Source organism: Melospiza melodia, assembly GCF_035770615.1.
Source record: "Melospiza melodia melodia isolate bMelMel2 chromosome 7 unlocalized genomic scaffold, bMelMel2.pri SUPER_7_unloc_1, whole genome shotgun sequence".
In the NCBI taxonomy this organism is placed as follows: Eukaryota; Metazoa; Chordata; class Aves; order Passeriformes; family Passerellidae; genus Melospiza; species Melospiza melodia.
In genome coordinates this window covers 4,266,287-4,289,305 of record NW_026948497.1, presented here as the reverse complement: position 1 = coordinate 4,289,305, position 23,019 = coordinate 4,266,287, and the positions used below count along the sequence as shown (strand labels likewise).

The following is a 23,019-nucleotide window of genomic DNA, read 5'->3' as shown; positions in this document are numbered from 1 at the left end:
CCCAGTTCCTGGCTGGTTTGGGGCTGGGTGAGGTAGGCCTGGCCCGAGGATGGAAGGGTGGAAGAGCACGGAGAGGCATCGGGCAGCCAAACCTCCCCCCCAGGAGACAGAGAGAGAGAGACAGAGCGCCTGTGCCACCGTGAAATTTGATATCCTGTGCTGGCAGCACAGCCAGAGGAGAAGGGCGGGGGGGGGGGGGGGGATGCAGCCTCTTGTGGGAGCTTTGGGTGGGCAGAGCCCGAACTTTTAACCCTTTTTTGGACAAGGAAATCTTTGCAGAACATTACCCTTTCCTAGAGCAGAGATAAGAGATGAAATGGAGCAAGGAAATGTGCAAGTGTGAAGGTCTGGGCAAGTGAAAGATGTCGGGAGAGTAGAGAAGAATCTTAGGTGGGAAGAGATGATGGAGTGGCCTTAGCTGGACTTTTCCTGTATAGCCATGGACAGAACCATGTTTCCTGTGACACAGAGACTGCATCCAGGGGGAGGCAATGGCTCAGAGCCAAGAGGGTTCAGCGTTGGTACCCCTCGGCCCCAAGGGGTGAAATTTGGTGGGGATAGGTGTCCCAAAGGTGGGACTGTGCCCTTTTTGGAACGGGACAAAGCATCCTTAAAAGGACAACCCTAGAAGCAGCTCTGGTCCATGTGCAGTGGTGAGAGCGCTGGACATGGAAGGAAGATGTCACAATGGCAGATGTTCTCAGGGCGGTGCCACGAGTGACGTGGAAAGACACGAGGTTTCAGTGGTGTTTCCTGGGGAAGCCTGTGGCACAAGAGGGACTCCTCCCCTCTTGATGAACTGAGAATTGATTACCTAAAGCATGGTGATGGACCGAGAGTTGGAGATTTGGGGGGTAGATGTATTGGAAATTTGATGGGAGGGGGAGGAAATGTTTTTGGAAAGTTTTCATTTTCCCTGTGTGTTTCTTGTTACTTAGAGTTGTAGTTTAGTTAATAAAGGTTTCTTTTCTTTATTTCTAAGTGGGAGCCTGCTTTGCTTATTCCTGGTCACATCTCACAGCAGACACCAGGGAGCATATATTTTCATGGGGACACTGGCGTTGTGCCAGCATCAAACCGTGACACCTATGCTGCCAGTTGGCCTTTTTCCACCTCTCCAGCCATCCCCACAGAACATTGGCTACTGTCCATGAATCAGTGTAGAGGTAGAGCTTTGGCCATTTCTCTCCCTTAGCATTGTCCAGGGCCAGCTGAACAGCTTTGAGTTCTGTAAGTTGACTTGATCCACCTTCTCCTTCAGCAGCCTCTGCAACCTGTCATGTGGGGCTCCATATGGCTGCTTTCCACTTCTGGTTCATCCCTGCAATGTGACAGGAACCGTCAGTAAAAAGAGCGTAGCGCGTTTCCTCTGGGGGCAGTTGGTTATAGGGAGGAGCCTCTTCAGCCCGTGTCACTGGTTCTTGTTGCTCTTCATCAGTAAGACCAAAGTTCTCACCTTCCAGCCACTTTGTAATTATCTCCAAAATCCCACGGTGATTCAGGTTTCCAGTACGGGTGCACTGTGGGATAAGAGCAATCCATTTACTCCATGTAGCGTCAGTGGTGTGGTGGGGGGTGGGAACCTTTCCTTTGAACATCCACCCCAGCACTGGTAGTCGGGGTGCCAGGAGGAGTTGTGCTTCCATGCCAATCACCTCTGAGGCAGCCTGGACTCCTTCATAGGCAGCCAATGTTTCCTTCTCTGTGGGAGTGTAGTTGGCTTCTCACCCTCTGTAGCTTCGACTCCAAAATCCCAGTGGTCGGCCTCGAGTCTCCCCAGGCACCTTCTGCCAAAGGCTCCAGGACAAGCCATGGTTCCTGGCTGCAGAGTAGAGCACGTTCTTCACCTCTGGTCCTGTCCTGACTGGGCTGAGGGCAACTGCATGAGCAATCTCCTGCTTGATCTGTGCAAAGGCTTGTTGCTGCTCAGGGCCCCAGTGGAACTCGTTCTTCTTGCAGGTGACCAGGTAAAGAGGGCTCATGATCTGACTATACTCAGGAATGTGCATCCTCCAAAAACCTATGGCACCTAGGAAAGCTTGTGTTTCTTTCTTATTGGTGGATGGAGACATCACTGTGATCTTGTTGATTATGTCTGTAGGAATCTGATGCCATCCATTAATAAGGCCTCCGATCAGCCTTATCATGAAGCAGAGCCTTGGTGCTCAGGATCTCAGTCCCTGAGGAGGGACCGGGTCCCGAAGCCAGCTCAGGCCAATGCCGGGGGGCTACCTTTCTAGCAAGCCTGGTGATATTCAGCTCTATAGTGATTAGCAGCTCTTAGGACCTCAGCTCTTTTCTTGCTGGGTAGTGGAGCCCCGGGCTTGAGGCAGCAGCAGACGGAGAGAGGAGAAGGAGAAGGCAGAAGCTGTTCCACAGAGAAGGCTTTTTTTGGGGGTCTGCGAAGGGTCTCAGCTCTTCTTCTTCTGAGCTAGTAGGGTACAGAATGCTACTTTTATAGGCTTGGCAAGTATCCCAACTTGACCAATGGCAAGGGATTAGGGGGACCATAAAATGACCGATAGGTAAAGGCCACCATGGCATTGCCTTATATGGTTATAAAGACAGGTTATAGGGCAGATGTCCATGGAGTCAGGAAGCTTCCTTGCTGCTGTGTCAGCATTCCTTTTGTTAGATTCTCCATGGTGCTTTTGCTAAATGTATGGGGTTTACTACAGTCCATCTTGCCACTTCCCTCCCAGGAACTGAATCTCACGAGCTGGTCCCTTTACCTTGACTTTTTCATGGCAAAACCAGCTCCCAGGGGGATTTGGATGATTTCCTTCCCTTTCTCAAACACATCCACAGCTGTGTTCCCCCACACAATGATGTCATCAATATACTGCAGATGTTCTGGAGCCTCTCCCCTTTCCAGTGCAGCTTGGATCAGTCCATGGCAGATGGTGGGGCTGCGCTTCCACCCCTGGGGTAGTCGGTTCCGGGTGTACTGCACTCCCCTCCATGTGAAAGCAAACTGAGGCCTGCATTCTGCTGCCAGAGGAATGGAGAAAAATGCATTGGCAATGTCTATAGTGGCAAAGCACTTTGCTGCCTTGGACTCAAGCTCATACTGGAGCTCTAATATGTCAGGCACGGCAGCGCTCAGTGGTGGAGTCACTTCATCCAATGCACGATAGTCCACAGTCAATCTCCACTCTCCTTCAGATTTTCGCACAGGCCAAATGGGGCTGTTGAAGGGTGAGTGGGTCTTGCTGACCACCCCTTGGCTCTCCAGCTCTTGGATTATCTTTTGAATGGGGATCACAGCATCTCAAGTGGTTCTATACTGTCGTCGATGCACTATGGAAGTGGCAATTGGCGCCTGTTGCTCTTCTCCCTTCAGGAGTCCTACTGCACATGGGTTTTCTGACAGTCCAGGCAAGCTGTTCAACTGCTTGACACCCTCTGTCTCTACAGCAGCTATTTCAAATGCCCATCTGAGTCCCTTTGGGTCTTTGAAATAGCCACTTCGGAGGAAGTCTATACCTAAAATGCATGGGGCTTCTTGGCCAGTCACAATAGGGTGTTTCTTCCATTCATTTCCAGTCAGGCTCACCTCAGCTTCCACCAAAGTAAAATCCTGTGATCCCCCTGTCACACCAGCAATAGAAACAGACCCCGTCCCCACATGGAATCCTCCCGTAAGCCACGAAGGTCCTTCAGGGAAAAGGACTCAATATTTGCATCTGATCTTGCACCTGCTGCTTTGACTCCTGATTTTATGTCAGGAGGCATTGAGGTTCCTTCTCCTTCATCATCATCATCCTCGTCATCCACTGGTCGATTGGTCTTTTCCGTGCATTTCCCACTTCTAGTACTGGCAGCAACAGCCATTGGTTCAGGATAATTTTCTGGTTTAGCTTCTGGCTTAGGCTCACTATCTGGTTTAGCTGCTGGCTTCGAGCCTGGGCTGTTGGCTGCAGCCTGAGTCACCGGGATAGTTGCTGATTTATCTCCCTGCCCCCCTGCCTCTGTCTGCTGCCCGACAGGATCTAGCAGTGAGCGATGAGCACAAGCCAGGGCCCAGCTCACTGCAATGACTTCCTCTCCTTAGGCTCATCCTGGTACTTCTCTTTCAGATATTTTCCCACCTCAGCTGGGTTCTGAATTTGCTCATGGGGAAAATCCCAGACTATAGGGTCAGAGAATTCCTTCAGGATTTGGACCATATCCTTCCATTTCCCACACCACTTAGGATTTTCCACACCGGGGTCTACTCCTGAGTCAGGAGTCTCATCAGCCCGTCTAGAAATCTCAGCCCTCATCCTATAGAAGCAGCAGGCTGTATAGAGGAAGGTTACCAGATTGAATACCAGAAAGATGGTCTCTTTAACATTCAGGGGAAACTCAACATCAACTCAACATCTGTTGCAATAGTGATGCCACAGATTCATAGGAGAAGAAGGAAAGCAAAGGCTGAAAAGCCTCATCCCCTGCTGCTCCTCCTCTAATAAACTGGATGCATAACCATAGCCATGAACCATTCATACCTGGGGCAGACCTCAGCATGTTTATAAACTTTTTACACATGATTACCACCAAGCCCATCAGGATAGCTATTCTGGTCACTGCCCCTCTGCTATAAAAACTACATATTAGGGACAATACTAGAGCTATTTCTGGGTAAGAAAATAAACCTAGGGACCACGGAGTTATTAAAATCTCAAAAAACCCTCGGGACCAGAAATGCATGCAAGCCTTCACCCCAACAGACATTATGAATTCAAAAAGCATGGCTATTGACTGCTTTATACAAACACAGAGTAATGGCAACCAAAATGCACTCAAAACAGGGTTTTTCCACTCTCGCTCAAGCCCCACGTGTTGGGTGCCAAATTTTGTCCTGGTTTAGGGCAAATTTGGTAGAGAATCTCCAAAGGGGGTCCCTCCAGAAAGCAAACCCACACGGCCCCTCCCCGCAACCGGTTTGGGAAGGATTCCTCAGAGAGAAGTGGAAAGAACCTGTTTATTTAACAGGCACAGCACCCCCAGCACACAGAATGAACAATACCAGATGACACCACTCTGAAAAAGGTGACAAATTCAGAAAGTCTCTCTCGGGGGTGGTCGCTCTGTTCTCAGTCCCTCCGGCGCTGGGGCAGCTGCTGCAGCCACAAGGTGCAAACTCTCGATGTTCCCAGGTCCCACTCCGGAGCAGGTTTGAGATGGTCGAAAAAGAGGAGAGGACAAACAGTCCAGGAAGGAATTTGGACTGTTTAGCTAAACTAGTTAATGAGCAGGAGCAAAAGCAAGCAGAAGCAAGAGCAGAGAGAGAGAGAGCGAAGCAAAAAGCAAAAGCAGCAAAATCAAGACCTGCAGTCTCTCTGTGTCCCACCAGGCTGATAAGAATACCCAAACAAAACTTTCACTCTTCGGAGCCAGTCTTAAAGGCACAGAACATGATATCCAGCATTAAGAGAACACATGAATGGGGACACAAGCATCATAACATCACCCTAGGACACCTTCAAAATCTGGTGCAGGAGCAGTTGGACCCGGGTCATCTGGAGACTTCTACCAGTCCCTGGAACACTCCTATCTTCTGCATCAAGATAAAATACAGGAAATAGAAGTTGTTACAAGGCCTCCAAAAGGTCAATGCCATGATGGAAAACATGGGAACATTGCAGGCGGGCATGCCATTGCCCACCATGCTTCCTGCAAACTGGCCGGTCCTCATCGTGGATCTGAAGGATTGTTTTTTGCAATTCCTTTGCATCCTGATGACAGACCAAAATTTGCCTTCTCGGTGCCAGCAATTAACAATGCTGAGCCCACACAGCGATATCAATGAAAAGTTTTGCACCAAGGAATGCGAAATTCTCCGGCCATATGCCAATGGTATGTGGCCTGTGTCTTGTCTGGAGTTCACAAGCAGTTTTCTGATGCCCATCTTTACCACTATATGGACGACATTTTAGTGGCTGCATCCAGGACGAGCTGCTGAGGATTAAGCCTCAGTTGCTCAATGCTTTGTATTCTCATGGGCTGCAGGTGGCTCCAGAAAAGGTTCAACAACGACCTCCTTGGAAGTATTTGGGGGTCAAAATTCTGGAATAGACAATCCGACACCAGGAGGTGCAATTTGTACATTTGGTGAAGACACTGAATCTGAAGACCCAGAAACTGGTAGGTGTCATCACTTGGTTACGTCCGTACTTGGGACTGACCAACACACAACTGTCTCCTCTGTATGATTTGTGGAAAGGAGACAGTGGTCCTGCTTATGCATCACAGAAGATGTGGCAGTTCCTGCAATTGTGGGGTGTGTCGCACAGGTTTGGTATCCCTCATGCTCCAACTGGTCAGGCTATTGTAGAAGATGCTTGTGGTACTCTGAAGCGGGTTCTTCAGAAACAAAAATGGGGAATGTAGGGTAAAACCCCACACAGTCAGTTGGCAAAAGCTTTGTACATCATCAATCATCTTACTGTGCCACAGAACTCAAAAAATCCTGTCATTTTGAATCATCACCTTTCGTTGCAGGCTCTGGATGAGACATGTCAGCCTCAAGCAAAGGTTCAGATGTGGAATTTAGTCACCAAACAGTGGGAAGGTCTCTATGACCTTATCACTTCGGGGCATGGGTATGCTTGTGTATCCACAGATACTGGGCTATGCTGGGTACCTTTGAAGTGTGTTCGTCCTGACCTGCGACTGCAGAGACAGAATCCAGCACACGGGCAAAATGGAAACCGTGACCAAACTGAAAGTCATCAAGTGGATGAATCGTTGAGTGATGACTCAGATACAGATGGTGTGAGTGATCACTCCGATGATTCCTCCATGAGTGTACCCTGAATGTTGTTCATTTTTCCTTTTAACATTGTTTATCCTTCTTTATTTTTTTTTTAAAGGAAAAAGGGTGAGATGTCACCCTGTTCTTTGAAGGTTCTTCTAAGCCTTCTGATGTTTACATTTTTGTAATGGAGTTTTTTACACACTTTCCATGTAAATAATGATTGTTTTGCAGTCCTTTCTGGAGGAGGAGAAAATTGATGGACTGTTGGTTTGACCAGTGTGGTTGGAGAGGTGGCAATTTCATCTTCCAATCCTTGGATGCTTTTGGAATTTTATAAATATCGAGGTCCAGAAAAAATTGTGCCTTTTTTGCCTTGGACATCTCAGGGTTTGAGTGTCGTTCATTTTGTGTAGTATTGCGACACCCTACCTCTCTAAGCAGCTGGATGCAGCAGCTAAGGGGTGGCCAGGACGCCCCAGAGCTGTTGTGGCAGTGGCAGTGAACATCCAGGAAGCACACAAGTTCAGCCTGGGCCAGAAGATGACAGTGCTGGTGTCCCACACAGTGTCTGCAGTGCTGGAAGTAAAGGAGGGACATTGGCTCTCCCCACAGAGATTCCTGAAATACCAATCCATAATGGGGGAACAGGATGATATAGAAATTGCAGTAACTAACATTGGGAACCCAGCTTCTTTGCTCAGTGCTTGTATGGGAGAATTGGTGTGTGACAGTGGTCACAATGATCGCAGGATGAAGAGAGAGGCGAGAATGTTGACCTCATGTTCAGAAGGCTTGATTTATTATTTTATGATATATATTACATTATGACTATACTAAAAAGAATAGAAAGAGGGTTCTCAGAAGGCTAGCTAAGCTAAGAATAGGAAAGGAATGAATAACAAAGGTGCTGTGTCCCGGCAGAAAGCGAGAACAGCTCTGCTGTGAGTGGTCAGTAAATCCAAACATCCACCAGAGACCAATCATGGATCCACCTGTTGCATTCCACAGCAGCAGATAACCATTGTTTACATTTGTTGCTGAAACTTCTCAGCTTCAGCAGGAAAAATCCTAACGAAAGGATTTTAATGAAAAGATGTCTGTGACATGTCAGCTTTTTAATTTAGTTTAATTAAAAAGAAAAAGTGTTTGTAATTTTCTCTGCACAGCAGAGAAAATTATTGTGGTTATCTGTTGCCAATCAAAACTTCACTCAAGTGCTGGTGTGGAATGAACAGGGAATTTCTTCACCTGTAGAACATACAATTCTATCAAATCACCAAAACAATTTTACAATATAAGAAAATGCAAAAACAATGCAAAGGAAGTTCAAGCCCAAACAGCTGAGTTTCAGGAAAAAGTCCATGGACTGAAGATGTTCCTCTTTGCCATCTCTGAAAGTCCTTTTTGGTCCTGAAACAGGCTCGCTGCAGAAAAGTCCATCAATAGTTATCAAAAGCCATTGACAGTCATCAAACAATTTCAAACTATTTGAGACAACTTCTGGAATGTCCTGCCACAGCCCTTTATTGAATAACTTTGGGCTGAAGCTAATTTTTGGCCCTTCAATGCTTCAGAGCTGCTGCCAGCTATTTCAACGCTTTTCGTTTTTTTGTTTTTTTTTTTTTTTTTTTTTTGGTGATCAAAAAGAGCAGCAGCAGCAGAGCAGCCAAAGAAAGTCCCTGGGGAGCCCTGGCCCATGTGGAGGGATCAGGAACCCCAGATCTGGCCCACAGAAAGGCAGACCAGGACCGATAGGGAGAAGCAAAACCACCAAACCCATCAGGAGGCTGGGAGGTGGCCCTGGCCCAGGGACCCGAGCCCAACAGCCCAGGCCCAACATGGCAGGCGGGCTCTGCCTTCCCACAGCCTGGCCCCACGCTGCCAATGGAATGGTGACCAAATGCTTCTTTTCCCCAAAATCACCAAGGCATGCCAGCAGCAGGGAAATAGAAGAAGCCCCAAGAACCCTCATCTCGTGTCTAGGAATGTTTTTTCTCCACAGCGAACAAGCCATGATCGCTTCCCGCTGTGCCCTCCTTAATGCAATGCAACAGGTGTGTCTCCCATCTGCCTCACGGCACCACCCCCTCTGGGCTGGGGACCAAAGGCAGAACTCTCGGCACCCACCTGCCCCTTGCCACTGGGGTGCGAGAGGGGCAGCAGAGCGATTTGCACCCCCCAAGGGAAAGCAACCGACCAAACACTCCCCAACCCGCCAAGAATGCTGATTTTGAACGCAGGCAGACGGGCTGCACCCACAGCCAGCTGTCGGGCCATGCCTCCTCCACAGAAAGGGAGGCCGGCGCCCTCTTCCCCTGTCCCAGCTTCCCCCGCAGGGGCAGCCCCGGGACAGCCCGAAAAACTCGGGGGAGAAGCCACGCTGGGTGCAGGAGCAGCTGTGGGCTGCTCCAAGGGTCCCGTGGGTTCGGTGCCATCTTCAGCATCATCCTGAACAGGCACCGGCTCGGTTTGAGGCGGTGGGGCCGGAGAGGGGGCTGGTGGACGCAGCAGGACAGCCGGGGGGGCGGTGCCGAGTCGCTGGTGTCGCCAAGGGCGTCTCCTACCAACAGCGACGCAGCCGCAGGGAGCAGTGTTTCTGAGCTCTCAGGCGCAGGCGGTGAAGCCACGGGCAGGACCACCCGGGGAGGCAGCTGCGGGGCAGGTCGGGGAGGAGGCCCTGCAGGCCTGGCAGGCGGGACCTCGGAGACCAGTGCTGCCCCCATCTCTGAGCGGGGCAGGGCCCAGGAGGTCGGCCAGGGCGGGGCCTGCAGGGCTGTAAGGACCAGTGCAGCCCACTCCCATCCCCCCCGAGAGAGAGAAGGAGGAGGAAGGGATGGCTGCATCTGACCATGCTCCAAAGACGCAGTAAAATAATCTTCGGCTCCTGGCGAAACTTTCCCCCCCACTGCCGGGATGCAGGGGGGCTGGGAAGCAACAAATCATCCCCCTCCAAAGGATCTTCTCCCACTGGAATCAGAGGAAATGGGACGAGCCCATTGCAGTTGGCAATCCAGGGAAAAACAGCTGCTCTCCGGTTCAAAACTGGAAAGTACATCCTAAATGCTGGATAAATCTGGGGGTATCCAAACCCACGGTCCAAAACGAATTGGAAAATGCAGTCCATGCACTCCCATACGAAAGCATCAAGGGCACAGAGCACATCCGTAAAGAACCCAAAAATCTTTGCCCATCAAAAAAACTCATAGAAATCTGTCTCCAATAGGCAAAGTCCATCCTCTTCACTCCATTTTTGACAGAGGGCAATAAGCTTCTCCTCTGAAGGGGAGAACCGAACCTCCTCCTCTATGGGGGAAGCACTCCACATAAGTAGCCACAAACTACAAAGGGCCACATTTTCAGGAAGGGAAAAGCCAACAGTACCTTTTGAAAGAGTCCAGCATGCTCTGGCCAGCCCCACAGTGCTGCTGCACTTTCCAAACATCTTCCTGGAGGCTTTTCAGAAGGTTCTCTTTGTGGTCAGCCTTGCTGTGAACTCCAAATCAGGATTTTCAGTTCTTCAGCTCTTGGCTAGAATGCACTTCTGTGGTCACTTGTGAAGCAACCATCAATGCCACACATTCGGGGTTTACCCAGTGCAGCAATTGTTCCTCTGGGGGTCTCTCCAAGTAATTTGCTCTTCAGACGAGGGGTCACCAATTGATGGTTTTGTCCTCCTCACTCACTCAGGGTTCACCAATTGTCACAGTGGTCACAAGGGTCTTCAGGGTATAAAGAGAGACAAGAATGTTGACCTCATGTTCAGAAGGTTTGATTTATTATTTTATGATAGCTATTACGTTATTACTCTACTACAAAGAATAGAAGGAAAAGTTCTCAGAAGGCTAGCTAAGCTAAGAATAGAAAAGAATGAATAACAAAGGTCTGTGCCCCGGCAGAAAGTGAGATCAGCTCTGCCAGGAATGGTCAGTAAATCCAAACATCCACAGGAGACCAATCACGGATGCACCTGTTGCATTCCACAGCGGCAGATAACCATTGTTTACACTTTGTTGCTGAGGCCACAGCTTCTCAGAAGGGAGAAAAATCCTAAAGAAAGGATTTTTATGAAAAGATGTCTGTGACACCCCACCTATCTCTCTAACCCTCAGATGCCTTGCCTGCCTTTTAGCCATGGATCTTGTCCTCTGAGAGCTCTGTCATTGTCCTCGTGTGAGGGTTGCTGTCCGGTCCCACCAGGAGGGTTCCGCTCTGGTCTCGCTGTCAGGGTTGCTGTGTTGTGCTGCTGTTGAGGAAAAGGCTGTGCTGTTGTTAGGGGGGCTGCTTAGGCTGAGGTGAGGGCTGGGCTGAGGGCTGGTGCACCTGTACCCTAACTTGCCTCCTAAACTGTTCCCTGTAGCCCTGATCTCCAGTGCACTGTGCAGCCCTCAAGCCTTCTTCCTTGACCCCTCAAACCCTCCCTCAACCCTCAGGCTCTGTCTGTCACCCTCAAACCCCCCTTATGCCCCTCAAGGTCCCTCTCAGCTGCCCCTCATCCTGTGTGTCACCCTTAATCCCTCTCTTTGCCCCTTAGCCCCCAGCTTCTCAGTGTCACCCTCCAGCTGCTTCTGCCACCCTCAGCATCTCTGTGTGTCACCCACTGTCCCCTCTCCCTGCTCCTCCCTCAGCTCCCAGCCTCTGCCACCCTCCAGCCCCCACAGTACCCCTCAAGCTGCCCCTCAGCCTCTGTCATGCCCTGAAAGGACCCTAAAAAACCCTCTAAATTGCCTAAAAAAAGGGCATAGTTTTCAAAGTGTCCTAAACACCCCTCAAAAACATGGAAATAACCTCAGAATACACTAAAAATACCCTACTTTTAAAAAGCCCTGAAAACACCCCTAAAAATCCCCAAAGAACCTTTTGGGACTTTTTAGAGATTTTTTAAAGAGCTCTGAGAATACCCCTAAAATCTTGAAAATGCCCTGATAAGACCCTAAAAAAGCCTGAAAAAATTCCCCCCAAAACCCTAGAAATACCCTAGTCATAAAAAAGTTCTCCATATACCCTCAATACTCCTCAAAAAGCCCTAAAACCTTTTAAGTAGTCCTAAAAAATACCCCCAAAATATCCCAAAACACCCCTAACAATTCCAATTAGTAGTAAGACAGCCCTTAAAATGCCCTAAAATGTTCTTTTAAAAGTCCTGAAAAAGCCCTAAATGTTCCTAAACATTGCCAGAGAATTCCTAAAAAATTCCTGCAAAAAGCCCTCTAAAATATCCTTTAAAAATCCTGAAAAAAAAAAACCTAATAAAACCCCTAAAAGGCTGTTCAACTCCTACCTGTAACTCTGTGGCCTCCAAACCTCATCTCTGCCTTCCAATCGGGGTAACTGCCTGCAGCTGCTGGGAGGGCTCTGGGGCTGTCCCAATATGAGGGTGGCATGTGTACCCTAACCCTGCCTGGTACCCCGTGTCCTGTGCACCCCAACCCTCAGGGTCAGCTCTCCAGCTGTCCAGCCCCCCCATCTTTGCCCCTCAGCAATGTCTGTGTGTCTCCCAGAGCCGCGTTCAGGATCCCACGTGCTGCTGCAGGGAGTCACCGGTGGGCAGTGGGGGAAGTGAGGGATGGGGCAGGGGCGACCTGGATTTCAGAACCCCAGCAGATGGCCGGGCACTCAGCACCACAGGCACCCGAACACCAATGCCACCATTGTTCCTTGCCCACGAAACTCATCAGGCCAGGTTGCTGATGGCAGATTGCAGGAGCCACTTGGCACTGTCAAACCAACCCAAGTGGACACTGGTGCCAGCTTGAGTCTGGGAGGCATCCTGTGCAATGTGGAATTTCAGCAGCCAGCTGGCCACTCCGGGACACAGGCCCCTGAACAGCAATGCCAGCCATTTTCCCTGGAAACAAAACTCACCTGGCCAGGTCCCTGATGGCAGATTGCAGGAGACAATTGGCACTGCTAAACCAGCCTTCCATCCTGCAGGGGCCTTCACCTCCCTTCTCTGTCCAAGGCCCGGCTCCTCTCACCCGGCCTCATGGCTTCCCCTCCCGCACCCAGCCCGCAGCCGGGCAGGGCAGCTCTGAACCTTTCACCCACCTGAACCAAGAGAGCTTCCCCTGGGAGTTCTCTGCTTTTAACCCCCTGTGTGCTCAGAGGCATATCCATGTCCGCAGTGGCCACACCAGGTGCCAAAATTCAAATCTGAGGACCTATTGGTTTGACCTATTAGTTTGATAAAACCACACATTGGTTTGATCCCAAAAAACTCACTTCCTTTTCAAACCAGGACAGCGGGACAAAGGGATCCGAACAGAAAATCCTGAACGAGCTCAGTAACCAAAAAATTGGGGTTAAATATGAAATGAGCGGCTCTGATTGGCTGGTCCACCACAGCCCGCGTCTCTCCATCCCCGCCCCCACCTGCCCAGCGCCTCAAGGTTCCCCCTGGCCAAAAAACCCCCAGCCCGGGGCTGCAGCGTCCCGGAAAGGCCTCAGCCAATGGGAGCGCAGGCAGGAGGCGTCTTAGCCAATGAGAGCTCGGAGCGTTGTATTGCCTCATCAGTTGCCGGGCAGAGCCCGTGGCCGATCGCTGCCCCCAAGCGGCGGCAGCCAATGAGAGCGCGCGGCGCTGCCGAGCCCGCCCTGCTCCGGACTGACGCTCCCAGCGCAGCGCGGCTGCTTTGGGGCTGCTGCTCCCTGCCCGGCCCCGGCCATGGGGCGAGGGGCGGCAGCTGGGGCCCTGCTGGTGGCACTGGTGGTGCTGGGAGCCCCCCCGACTGCGGGCGCGGAGCTCTCGGGTGAGCGGGGGGCGGGAGGCGCTGGGACGGGGGGGAGAAGGGGGAAAAGGGGGCGAAGGGGGGAGCCCGGAATGGAGGGGGAGGAGGAGGGGACCCCCCAAAGGGAGAGCGGGAGAGGCTGAGGGGTGAGAGGAGGTGAGGGAGGGGTGGGAGAGGGTGGGGAAGGGGGGAAAAGGGGAGGTGGGACACCATATCTGAGCATGAGGGGCCTGGGGTTTGGGGAATTTTTGGGAAAATGGGGAATAGGGACCTAAAATTGATTTTGGTGCGGCCGGAGTGGGAGGGGAGAGGATGTGGAAGGGGAAATGGGGGAAGGGTGGCAAAGAGGAAGCGGCAGCGCGGGCAGGAGAGTCCCATGGCGGCCGTGGGGCACAGCGGGTGTGGAGCGGGGAATCCAGGGTGACCCCCGGAGCTCTGCGGGTGCTAGGGGTGCTGGGGCACCCCCTGAGCTGTGTCCTGCACTTACAGCGGTGTTCCTGCACATGGGAAAGCAGGAATGTTACTTCATTAACGGCACGGAGAAGGTGAGGTCCGTGGAGAGGCTCATCTACAATCGGGAGCAGTACCTGGTGTACGACAGCGACGTGAGGCTGTACGTGGGGTTCAACCCGTATGGGGCGATGAATGCCAGGCGTTTAAACAACGACCCGATGTGGCTGGAGTACCAAAGGACTTCGGGGGAGTGGTTCTGCAGAGTCTGGTACGAGGGGTCTACCCCGTTCATCACGGAGCGCCGAGGTGAGCACGGGGCCGAGCGCGTCCCCTCGGGCCCTGCCCATGACCCTGAAGCCCCTCAGAATCTCCCTGGGAATCGCCCCAGAGCCCTCAGCCCTCCTTGTGCCCATCCCCGGGGCCCCTTGTCGCCCTCAGTGACCCCCTTATCCCTCCCAGTGTCCCCCCCGCGCGTCCATTTCAGAGACGCGTAAAGCTGACACTTTTCAGCCAATCAGATCGCGTCTCTTTGATGACTCATCTGTTGCCGGGCAGATCCGCAGCGCCGAGTGCCCCGCGCTGGACTCGGCCTCCCAGTGCCGCGCGCTTCATCCCAGTTCTATGAAAGTTCCTCCAAGGCCGTCCCAGTCCCTCCCAGTCCATTCCCAGATCCCTCCCAGTGCCTTCTCAGTCCCTCCCACTTCTACTCAGGTCCTTCCTTGTCCTTTCCCAGTTCATTCCCAGATCACAATCCTCAATCCCTTGGCCCCTCACCCCTTCCTATTTCTCTCAATGCTGCCCCAGTCCCTCCCAGTCCTTCCGAGTTCCACCCAGCCGCTCCAAGTCAATATCCAGTCAATCCCAGTTAATTCCCAGTTAATTCCCAGACCTCCACCCTCTCTCCAACTACCCCCCATCCCCTCCCACCTCTCTCAGTGCCACTAATCTCCCTCCCAGTCTATTTCTAGTGCCTCCCAGTATATTCCCAGTCCATTCCAGTCCCTTCCAGTCCATCCCCAGTCTCTCCCACTCCATCCCAGTCCATCCCCAGTCTCTCCCACTCCATCCCCAGTCTATCCCCAGTCTCTCCCACTCCATCCCCAGTCCATCCCCAGTCCCTCCCAGTCCACTCCCATTCCCTCTCCAGCCCACCCCAGCCCACCCCTCTCTCTCCCAGTGCCCCCCAGCTGGTCCATCTCGCTGGTGCCCCCCTCGAGCTCACAGCCCGACCCCGGCCGCCTGCTCTGCTCCGTGATGGATTTCTACCCTGCTGCCATCCAGGTGAGGTGGTTCCAGGGCCAGCAGGAGCTCTCGGAGCACGTGGTGGCCACCGACGTGGTCCCCAGCGGGAACTGGACCTACCAGCTGCTGGTGCTGCTGGAAACGCCGCCCCGGCGCGGGCTCAGCTACAGCTGCCAGGTGGAGCACGTCAGCCTGGAGCAGCCCCTGAGGTGGCACTGGGGTACGGGGGAGCCCCTGGGGGCGCTGGCAGAGGCGCTGGGCTGTGCTGGGAGCCACTGGGAGAGGAGCTGGAGAGAGCCGGGCTGGGACTGGGAGAGGGGCTGGGGGCTGGGCAAGGGCTGGGCAGGGGTTTGGGGGATGCTGGAGAGGGTGGGATGGGCTTGGAGGGGTCCTGGTGGGCACTGGGAGGGAGTTTGGGGGTTCTGGGTGTGACTGGGAGGGAGTTTGGGGGTCCCGGGTGTGACTGGGAGGGATCGCAGTGAGCCCGGAGGGGCTGGAAGGAGATCGGCGATGGCAAAGCGGGGCTCGCCATGAGCTCGGTTGTGCTGGGCACAGACTAGGAGGCCTCTGGCTGAGTCCTGCTGGGGCTGCCGAGGGACTGCGAGAGGCTTTGGGGGTCCTGGGGCGCTGGGGGCACCTGGGAGGGGGCTGTGGGATGCTGAGAGGGACGGGAGGGGCTTTGGTGGCTCCTGGCCAGGACAAAAAGGGATCGGAGGGAGGTTTCAGGGGGTCCTGGCTGGGCCGGGGGCCACAGGGAGGGCTCTGGGAGGGGCTCGGGGTGTCGGTGAGAGGTTTTGGGGGTGCTGAGCCCTGCGGACCCCGCAGAGATGCCGCCGGACGCCGCCCGCAGCAAGATGCTGACGGGCATCGGGTGCTCCGTCTTGGGCTTCGTCTTCCTGGCGCTGGGGCTCGGCTTCTCCCTGCGCAAGAAGGTGAGGGCGGGTGCCGGGGGTGGCGTCCCCGCCGTGGCGGAGCGTGTGCGCTCCCGCCGGGGCCCCCAGCCCGGTGTCACCCCCTTTTCTCTGCCCACAGAGCTCCTGAGCCGGCGGCGGCCGCAGCCCCTCCCCGTGGGCTCGGGCCCGGCCGGGACCCCCCGCTCCTTCCCCGCTCCGCTGATTTTGGGGGGTCCCGTGTCCCCCCCAGCCCCGCTGGCGCTCTGCCCCCGCCCAGTGCCTGCTCCCAGTGCTCCCAGTAAAGCTTCCCAGTTGGGCCCGGGGCCGTTTATTGGGGGTGATGGGGAGGGGTTTGGGGGGGGGCGGATTCGGGCAAAGGGAGGGGGACAAAGGGTGGGGGCTGGGCTCGGGGGGAGCGGGAAGAGGAGGTGGAGAAGGAAGAAGAGGAAGAGGAAGGATCAGGAGAAACGCCGGACAGAGGAGGAGAAGGAGGCAGGATAAGAAATGAGGAGGAGGTGGGGGAAGGAGGAATTGGAAAGAAGAAGAAGAGGAGGAAGAAGAGCAGCAGCACCAGAACCTCGCCGTTTTTCCACCCCCCCAGAGCTGCAGCCCCCCCGGCCCCGTCAGCATCGCCCCCTCCCCACATCCTGCACTGAGCAGGGAGGGAGAGCTCAACCCTTGTTAGGAATATCTAATTATTTTAAAATAACTAATACTTTTTAATTGTAATAAAATGTTATTTTTATTTATGAAAACACAATATAACTTAAATTTATATAATTTAAGAAATAATTTTATATTTGTGAGAGAGTCGGTTCCGAATTTTCCCTCATCTACCTCAGGATCGTCATTTGGGGACCACCAAGAAAAGACCGCCCCGTCTTAAAACTCTGGCTCCAAAGGAGAAAGTCACATGCCAACAACGCCCTAGATCTGAGAGCGTTGCTAAGCCATTGTTCTCACAGCTGTTGTTTGCTGTGTGCTACACTGAGCCCAAGGAGAAGAAGAAGGGAGTGTTGCAGACATTTCTTCACAGAAATCCTTTCTTTCGGATTTCTGCGTCTTCTGGAGGCCAGAGGCCTCAGAAGAGAAGGTAAACAATTATTATCAGATGCTGTGGAATGCAACAGGGGTTTCTTGATTGGCTCATGCTTCTTGTTTATAATTAAGGGCCAATCACATAATGCAAGCTGGGGACCGAGTCCTTGGGCACAACTTTGTTATAGATTCTTTCTATCTATTCTTAGCTTAGCTTAGCAGCTCTGCAACCTCTCTCCTTATTCTTATTAGTATAGTTATAATGTATTATATATTATATATCAATAAATTCAGCCTTCTGATCTAGAAACAAGATTCACCGTCTCTCTCTCACCAGCAGCGACTCACTCAGGACGCTGTAATAAGGGGGCACCGTGCCCTTTGTGCAACAACAGCCTTGGGAGCTGTCCCACCTCTCGGCCTGGCTGGACTTCTCCTGAGTTTCAGGTGGTCCCCCCACAGAAGACCCTCACCTGTTTCACAACCACCGTGACAGACAGACTGAGATGGAAGGAGCCTCTCCATCAAGGACTGAGACATGGAACCCCCATGTGAAAAGGCCCCTCTGCTCCTTCCAAGGACCGGGACTGAAACCCCCAGCCCGGGGCAGGTGTGTGGGGGAGGCAAGCTGACCAAAGCGAGATGTTTGCCTGCAGGTTGTGACCGCTGGACCAAGAAGACAATGGCTCTCATTTACTGAGAGCATGGACTACCAGTTGCATCTATTCCTTATTGTATCTGTTTCCCCATCCTCGCAATTTCCAATACAGTTATCATAATAAAAACCTCTGAGTTAGCGAGAGACTTCGAGATCTCCCCGACGCAACAGGCAGATCCTCGACTGGACTGGACCAAAGGACTTTGTCTCTACGTTTGGCAGCCCTATTCCCTCTCTTCCTCTGTCTTTTTCTCTCCCTTAATCCCTCTATCGCATTTTGCTGTGGTCATTCAATAAAGGTGCATTTGTTTCAATTATCATTGCAAACCCCCTTGTACCGTGTTGGTTCTTTTTGCACCCTAAGATCAAATCCATGAACCATCACGAAACTCGTCCGTGATGACGGATCGTGACACCCCCCGAGGACCCCTCCCCAAATTCCCCCCCATAGCCCCCCCAGCACCCCCCCGCTAAAACCTCCTCAAGTTCCCCTCAGACCCTCCCCAAATCCCCCCCAAGCATCCTCAAGACCCCTCCCCAAATTCCCCTCACGACCCCTCCAGGACCCCTCACCTGTCCCTGCGCCTCCTCAGCAGCTCCCGGAGCCCCCCGTCCTCTCCCAGCGCCTCCCCTGGTCTCTCCAGCGCCTCCTGGAGGACCCGCCCGAGCCCGGGGCGGCTGCCGGGGGTCCCTGAGGGGGTCCCGGGGACGAGGTGGGGGGGAAAGGGGGCGCCCGCTCCATGCCCGGCCCGTGGTCAGGGGACGCTGCTTTGGGCTCGGCTCCGATTGGTTGGAGACGCGCGGGGAGGGCGGGAGTTGCTGAGGGGAGGCGCTCGGTGAGTGGCTGGTTTGATAGAGGACGCGGTGATTGACAGGAGACGGGCGAGGGAGGCGGGTTTTGCCGCGGGGAGGCGCGCCGTGATTGGTTGGTTCAGCTCGAGAGAGGCGGGAGTAGCTGAGGGGAGACCTGCGGTGATTGGTTGATTCGGCATGCGAGAGGCGGGCAGTGGGGAGGCATGCGGTGATTGGTTGAATCCGCGCACGGGAAGGCCGGTGTTCCTGAGGGAATACCCGCGGTTATTGGTTGGTTTGGGGTGGGGTGCGGCATGATTCGTTAGTTTGAGAGATGAAGCGTGTTGATTGGGTGGTTTGGGGTGGGGCGAGCTGCTATTGGCTGGGAAAAGTCTGGGCTTTTTTAAGGACTTCCCCGGTTTTTTGGGGAAAAACTCTCAGATTTTTAAGAAAAAATTCCCGGATCTTTGCAGGAGAAGCATTCCCGGGTTTTTTGACCCCACATGACCCCAAAAAACCTAAATAACCCCAAAACACTCGAAATAAACCCCAAAGAACACCCAAAAAACTCCAAATACCTGAAAATGCCCCAAATAACCCCAAACAAATCAAAATAACCCAAAAAAAAACAAACAAAAAAACCCAAATTAAACTCAAAGACCCTCAAATGATTTCAAGTACACCGAAAAAAATCCCACATACACCAACATAACTCCCAAGAACCCCAAATAATTCCAAATAAGCCCAAATAAACACAAACAAACCCAAATACTTCCAAATAAAAACAAAGAATTCCAAATAACCCCAAATAAACAGAAATAAACCAAGTAAAACCCAAGAAAAACCCTAAAGAGTCCATATCTAACCCCAAACAAACCCTAAATAAACCCAAATAAACCTCAAGAAACCCCAGTTCCTCCCGTCCCCACCACAAAAAAGATCCCGACCAATCAGAACGCGAGGCACTGATGACGATCCACTTGCTGGGCACAAACTCAGAGCACTGGCCCCACCCAGCGATTTTCAGCCAATCAGCAACCGGCCCGACTCTGACTCATCACTTGCCAGCCACAGACCAAGGCCTCTCACTGCGGTAAATACTCAGAGACCGCGCAGGGTAATTTCCAGCGAATCAGAGCGTGTCTCGCTGATGACTCTTCTGTTGCCAGGAGCGGATTTGGGGAGGGGGGGAAGGTGACCCTGGGGATGGGCTGGGGACCCCAAATTAATCCAAAATGGGGTCGGGACCCCAAAATGGAGCAGGAGGGGCCTGGAGCACCCAAAATCAAACACAGGGGAGGGGACTGGGGGAACGACTGGAAAGGAGACAGCGGGGAAAAGAGAGTCGGGACCCCAAAATAGAGCTGGGAGGGGAAAGGGACCCCCAAATTTACCTCGGAGGGGGATGGGACGCCCAAACCCAAAGACAGGGCAAAGGCAGAGCCGTAGAGTTTTTATAGGATATCTCAAGGGTAGAATTGGGGTTGGGGTCAGGGGAGGAGTTCTTAGCAATACAGGAAGGGTGAGATCAAATTCCTGCCTCTTAGCAACAGCAGCACTCCACACAGAACCTGTCCCCAAATCCTAAATTCCCTCTAAAACAACTGAGAAATTATGCAACGTCAGATATATTCGATCAATTTCCTTCATTTAATCAAGTTTTGGGTGTTTTTAAAGGATGAAGGTGAAGCAGAGGAAAATTAAGGCCAAACCAAAAGGAGAAGCAGCCAGGTGTGTCCTCAACATGGATCACAGGGAATGTGAGTGACCAGGGCTGTGCCCAAAGTGCCTCCTCCAGTGGGGGATGGAGCTGGAGCAGCGCACGAAGCTCTGCCCGCACTCAGGGCAGTCGCAGGGCTTCCCTTAGTGGTGCCTCCGCTGGTGTCGGGTCAAGTTAGAGCTCCAGGAGAAGCTCTTCCCACACTGGGGACACTCGTAGGGCCTCTCCCCAGTGTGGATCTGCCGGTGGGTGACGAGGGTGGAGTTGCGCTTGAATCCCTTCCCGCAGTCGGGGCATCGGAAGGGCCTCTCCTCCCTGTGAATCCGATAGTGCTGTAGGAGATGGGAGCTGGTCTTGAACCTCTTCCCACACTTGGAATACTCATAGGGCCTCTCCCCAGTGTGGGTCCTCTGGTGCGTGATCAGGCTGGAGCTCTCTCTGAAGCACATCCCACACTCAGAACACTTGTACGGCCTCTCCCCAGTGTGGATCCTCTGGTGCCTGATCAGGTTGGAGCTCTGGCTGAAGCTCTTCCCACACTCCCCACACTCGTAGGGCCGTTCCCCAGTGTGGATGCTCTGGTGCCTGATCAGGTCGCCTTTCCACCTGAAGCTCTTCCCACACTCCACGCACGTGTGGGGCTTCTCCCCATCATGGAGCTGCTCATGGAGCACCAGCTCCCAGCTCTGGCTCCGTCTCCGGCCGCCTTCCCGGCCCAGGCTGGCTCTTTCCCCCTCAGATCCCCACCAGCTGCGTTTGCAGCCCCTCCTCGTGCGGCATCTCTGGGGCTTTTCCTCCCCGTTGGCTTCCTGCGCTGTGGAGCCGCTCAAAACGGCCTCTTCCACCAGGTTCTGCCGCGGGCATTTGTCCTCCCTGCTCTCCATGCTCAGCTCCTGCTCTGGGGGAGGAAGGACAAGGACAGGATGGGATTTGCCTCTGTGCCACAGGCAAGGGCAAGGAGATCCCCCCAGGGCTGAGCTGCAGCTGGGGCCATGCTGGGCTGGGAGATGGAGCAGCACAGAGGGGAAAGGGGCACTCATCGCCAGCTTGGGGCTGTGTGCAAATCACAAACAGGACTGGACTGCTGGGAATGCATCCTGAGCTGTGTGATTTTCCAACATCTGTCTCATTACTTGGTTATGACAATGGCAAAATGTCAGCAGCTCATATCACAAGTAGTAGAAAAAGAACTTCACATTAAAATTTACTTTAAAAGGTTTTTGACCAATTATGCAAAGCAAAAGCATATTGACATTAGTTCTATCCAAGCACTATACGCTTAACTATATTGACGGTTAAAACAATGCTTGCTTATTTCAAATACAATACCTGCTTGTAAGCCTTAAAACACAATGCACAGAGCTCCATTATTAATCTTGGAACTTCCCAATATCTTGCTAGATACACTTTTCAGCAGGTTAGGGAGTTATTCTAGATAAGCGTTAATGCACACAGACCATTGTTCTACTTCTCCTTAATTTCTACTTCTTATATAATGATTCTGCTGACCAATCAGTTCTAATCAAATCAGTTCTAATGTCTCTGAGGCTTGTCTTTTGCAGCTTTCCCACAACCCTCTGATTTTAAGAATCCAGAGACACTGACTTCCCCCTCACCTTCCTCAGTGTCCCAGGCATGTTCCTCGCAGCCTTCAAGAAGTTGGCAAAGGGAAATCCTGGTTTGGGGAAAAACAGGGATGAGAATGTTGAGTTTGAAGTTCCCTCTGTCCGAGTCCATCTCTACAAGCCACTGGCCATATAGGCTCCAGAAACACCTCCCAAACACCCAGATTCAGCCCTGGAAAGCCTCCCAGGAGTTCCCCGTCGCTGGTTCCTCCCCTCAGCTGGGACAGGGGTTCCCCCCTGTCCCAGCTGCTCGGAGGTCACGCTTGGATTCAGAGTCCCCCTTGTGCCTTGTGTCCGCCCTGCCCAGGCTGCTGGCAGTCCCAGCAATCCCAAAAGCTCCCCCTGCTTCGCTCTCCCCATTTCAGGATGCCGGGGCTGTTTGGGCTCCCAGGCTCCCTTCTCCCCTCATTCTCTGCTCTGGGCTGCAGCGGCTCCAAGGAGTCCCCCCTGCCCCTCTCCAGGCTCTTGAGGCTCCCTCCAGTGGCGTCGCTCCCCCCTCTCTGGGCTCCCCACTTTGGGCTCCTGGGGGACACAGGGCTCTGCTCCTCCAGGCTGCCTCTGCCGGCAGCCGCCACCGCCACCCCCGATGTCCCCCCAAGGGACCTTTGCCGCTCAGCCTTGGACTGCTTCATTCTTCAAACACCTCCCCAAAAACCCCAACCCAGGGACCCCCCGGGATATCCGGGCCGAGCTCCCTCTCCCCGCTCATTGGTGCGATGGGGGAGCGATGATCCCACAGGTGGGGGCTGCGAATTCAGGCAGGGATGGACAGCGTGGCTCCCTCAGCTCAGCCTCCATCTGCCTTTGTCCCTCCTCTTCCTCTTCTTCCTGCTCCTCCCCTTCCTTCCCCCCTCCTCCTCTGTCTTATCTCCACCTCCTTCGCCTCTACCATTCTTGCTCTTCTGTACCTTCTCCTCTTCCACCTCCCTAACCCCACCTCCTCCTCCTCCTTCCATTGCTGCTCTCTCTCCACCACCACCGCTTCTCTTCCATCCCTTCTCCCCCTGCTCCTCCCCTGTAACCCCACCTCCTCCTCCCCCTTCATCCCTGCCCTTCCCTCCCTCCTCCTCCTCCCCCAGCAGCAGCCACACCCTCGGTGCCCCGTTCCCGCAGCCCTCGCAGCCCGCGGCA

General features: G+C 53.3%; 1 pseudogene; it reads right to left on the bottom strand.

The window, feature by feature from the left end:
• Positions 1 to 21,147, bottom strand: part of LOC134432728 (zinc finger protein 850-like) — a 154,440-nt pseudogene extending 133,293 nt beyond the window's left edge.
• Positions 21,148 to 23,019: the final 1,872 nt, after the last annotated feature.